The following is a 4,021-nucleotide window of genomic DNA, read 5'->3' on the forward strand; positions in this document are numbered from 1 at the left end:
CATAGTGATTCTAACTTATTAACGGCTTCACTGTTTATTGTTCACTCTCTCTCCATCATGTCAGAGCGGTATTAGGTTAACAATAATGCTAATCGAACATCCTACTGCTTCACATTAAAGGGTATCGTTTTTTTCAACCTGGACCCTATTTTGCTATGTTTGTGTCTAAGTGACTGATTTTATTTTTTTTGTAGAGTGAATAAAGTGAATTTTAAGAGGCTAAAATTACTTTTTATTTATTTACATGGAGTCTGGTTGCTTTAGCAAACGCAATTTCGTGGGCGTTTGTTTAAAAAAAAAAAAGGATCTTACTCTTTAACAGAAAGGTCGACCTCCTTAGAAATCCTTTCCATAATGTTGTCAGACACTTAGAAGCTTGCCACTGAGCCTGTCAGTGGCAAAACAAGCACTTTTGTGAAGGTAAATACAGGGTGGACAATTGCCTTATTAACTTACATTGTAGCTTGTTTCGCCGCTGCCGTCTGCAGCGATCTCGCTTAATACTGGACCACCGTCAAAGATTGTTGTTCCTATCAGTAGGCTAGTTACCCTTTAAAAGCTTTCATCTGGTGGAATAAAGAGTGACTTTTATTGTGAAGCAGCCACAGGAAGTGCAATGCATTGGGTGGTTAGCAGCATTGTGTTTAGTACAGAACTGCCCTTGTGGTAAGCCATATGTTGAAAAGTCATATTGCTGAACATAGTACTATTAAATATAAAAACATGTCTAATCCAGTAGCAGCACATTTTATTGAATTCAATCATGTGTAACAAGGGTGTGGCCTATATAACATCGGTGCAGTGTTGATTTTGATTGTTGATTTTGAAGAATGTCATCAGAATAAATAGAGAAATGCATAATTATGGAGCAAGAGTGTGAGACACCTTTTTCTTACTTTCTTGCACAGAACTGCCACCAGTGGTGGAAGTATTCCGATCCGTTACTTCAGTAAAACTACTACTTCTAAACTACGACACTTTAAAAATACTCTGTTACTAGTAAAAGTCCTGCATTTAAAATGTTACTTAAGTAAAAGTATGTAAGGATCATCAGGAAAATGTACTTAAAGTATAAAATGTAATTAAAGTAAGTAAAAGTACTCGATGCAGAAAAATCCTCCCATTTTAGAAAGTGGAAAGGATCCAAACTGTTGTGTTTAATGGTCTAATCATTTCACCTGGACTTGTAGGCCCTTATATTGTTGTTCATTTATAATAAAACATCAGATTTTATAAACTACATGTGTTTTGTGTACAAACATCTTAACCCTCTACAGCATAGTGTTGCCCTTAGGCAACGGAAAGTTTGCTTAGGCCCCTTTCCAGTACTTGTTTTTTTTTAATGATTTCAACCAATTAGAATTTTCCAAAAAGTATCAAAGAACAGTCCAATAAGATGTGGGAGCAACTATCAAGCACCATTTGAAGGAGGGACTTCCTTTTCTGACACTTGGTCACAGGAGCACATGGAGTGAGAAGAAGGTAAGATTATTTGCTTTAGTAATCTTATTTAAAATGACATTAACTGTAAAAAAAAAAAATATGTTGGTGTAAAAGAAGGTGTAGAGATGCCTTTTATTAGGTTTTTGGAGGTTTTTTTTTTATTGTGCATGTTCAGAAATTCTGTTTCTTTTCGTTGCCTCAGGGCAACGTTGTGCGACAAGGGGGTTCTTTTCAAGGTGTCTTTGCAGATAATGTGTTTGCATGTATTAGTGCACAATATAAGCTCTCACTAAAGTTGTGTTCTATTTTCTTTATTTAATTCTACTTCTTTTAAACATTTTTACAGAAAAATGGACACAAGACTGTTCTATGGTAGTAAAAAGCAGGATCCACTCGTTAGGCAAATCCCATCTGACAGTGAGGACAGTGAGATAGACAGTAGCTAGGTTATTCAAATGATAGGTTTATACAATAGACAGCATAAAAAATAGGAGTCAAATAACAAGTTGTAGTTATTCTTGTTGTGTTTTCATTGGCATTGGAAACTTACTTTTCATATATGTTTATAGACTAGAGAAGAGACCACATGCGCCTTTATGCCTTCAAGTCCCAAATTGCACACAGCCTGTGCAAATCCAAAAAAGATGCCAGGAAGAGAGGGCGAACCAGTGGTGGGATCTCCCAACAGTATGAGGAAAAGAGGAGGAAGCAGGGACCAACGGCTCCCATCCCTAACCAGGATGTCCGCTTGGACAATGTCTCACACTGGCAAATAATGTGTGACAGGAAGGGAAGATGCAGGGTTCCTGGGTGTACAGGAACACCCAAAGTGATGTGCAAAAAGTGCAACGTACACCTCTGTTTCACAGCAGAGAAGAACTGCTTTTTGAAGTTTCACACGGAGTGAACTCTCATTACTAGAAGTATATGACATGACACAACTCACTACATGATATAAACCTATGTCTGTATGAAATCCAAAATGTAAATGTGTTTCAGGTTATTTAACCCTTTCTGCTTAAATGATTTGTTGACATTTAAAAAAGAATTGTGATTTTGTATTGCTCTCTGAGCATTGTTTTATTAACTGTGAATTCATAATTTGCTCTATGATTCTGTACCGTTGTTGCACAACGTTGCTCTTGGGCAACAAAAAAATATTTTGGGGGGGGAGCCCCCCACCCAAAAAAAAAAAAGTTGTATCAATAAAATGTCCCCAAATGAACCAAGAAATGATGTGGAATATTTTTTATCATGTACCATCAAAATGTGTGCAGTAGAGGGTTAATGTGTAAAGTAACTAAAGCTGTCAGATGAATGTAGTGGAGTAAAATTTACAATATTTCTCTATGAAATGTAGCGTAGTAGAATTAGCGAGTAGAAGTAGAAAGTGGCATGAAAAGAAAAGACTAAAGTACCTCAACATTTGTACTTAAGTACAGTACTTGAGTAAATGTACTTAGTAACATTCTACCACAGAACTGCCACCTGTGCTATGTATCTTTCAAAAAGGAACAACGGTTAATTTTAACATGCAATGTTATACTGTGAGTGTTGTCTAAAAGCACTTGGTAGAGAGGTGTGTAGCAAGATGAAATTATGCTACAGAAAGTAATGAATTGCCGCACACAGTCAGCACTAAGTTTATTAAAACGTTCCGGCCATAGACTGTGCAAGATGAATGAATATGACCAAAGTATTGCATTTCAAATAAACTTAGTGCTGACAGTGTGTGGGAATTCATCACTATATTTAACATGTGATTATTATGCCAGCACTTTAATCTGAAATACTTGGTTGATTTTAAAAACCGCTATGGTTTAAACATCATTCATGCATTCACTTCACATTTTATTTCTCACATGAGCTTGTTTACATTCCAACTTCAGTTTGCATGCAGATAGAAGGCCTCAGAGTGAGTTCATCTGCATACAGCAATATGCTTTATAATCAAATTAGGTGAATAACTGTTTGTCATGTCAGTTCGATATCTGTCAATGCTGTAATCCAAGCAGCAGCAAGCACTAACAGCCTGTATTACCAGAGAGAGTCCAAGAGAAAGTGCAGACATCATCTGCAACTTCGCATATCGTCAGAGATCATTTACCCCCAGGGATAAATACTTAAATATTCATCAAAGGAATTCTTAGTTTATGATCAATCATATCATGTTCCCTCTACAAATTAAAGTGATCCTGATCATATAAGATTTAGAAAAATATCAGATCTTGTCCAAATATGCACAATTTAGTCTAATTTTTAATTGTCACGGCAAAATGTCAAATTTTGCCGTACAATTAATTGTCTCAGAAATAATTGCGATTAACAATATAATTGTCTCCAAGTCAAATTTACTTTTTTTTAAAAACTTTTTTTTTAATTTAAAACAAAAAGTTTTGAATGAATCCCAGAATACATATTTTGGTTATATGACTGTCATGTGACCCAGATAATGTAATAAACACCACGCGTCTTTATTATCATTAAAAAAAGAATTCTAACTGTTGTTTTTTGTTGTTATGAACGTGTATAGGGTCATGTGCTAACAACAATTGAAATAAAAATACACAGTCCAACC

The 4,021-nt window shown here is 35.5% G+C and overlaps 1 long non-coding RNA gene across 1 annotated transcript; it reads left to right on the top strand.

Annotated features, from left to right (window-relative positions):
* The first annotated feature begins 1,078 nt into the window (after window positions 1–1,078).
* Window positions 1,079–2,851, top strand: LOC118495123. The gene is made up of 3 exons (XR_004897438.1): window positions 1,079–1,091; window positions 1,886–1,889; window positions 2,741–2,851. It is a non-coding gene; the product is annotated as an uncharacterized LOC118495123 (long non-coding RNA).
* The last annotated feature ends 1,170 nt before the right edge of the window (window positions 2,852–4,021 follow it).

This window comes from Sander lucioperca, chromosome 5, assembly GCF_008315115.2.
Source record: "Sander lucioperca isolate FBNREF2018 chromosome 5, SLUC_FBN_1.2, whole genome shotgun sequence".
NCBI lineage: Eukaryota > Metazoa > Chordata > Actinopteri > Perciformes > Percidae > Sander > Sander lucioperca.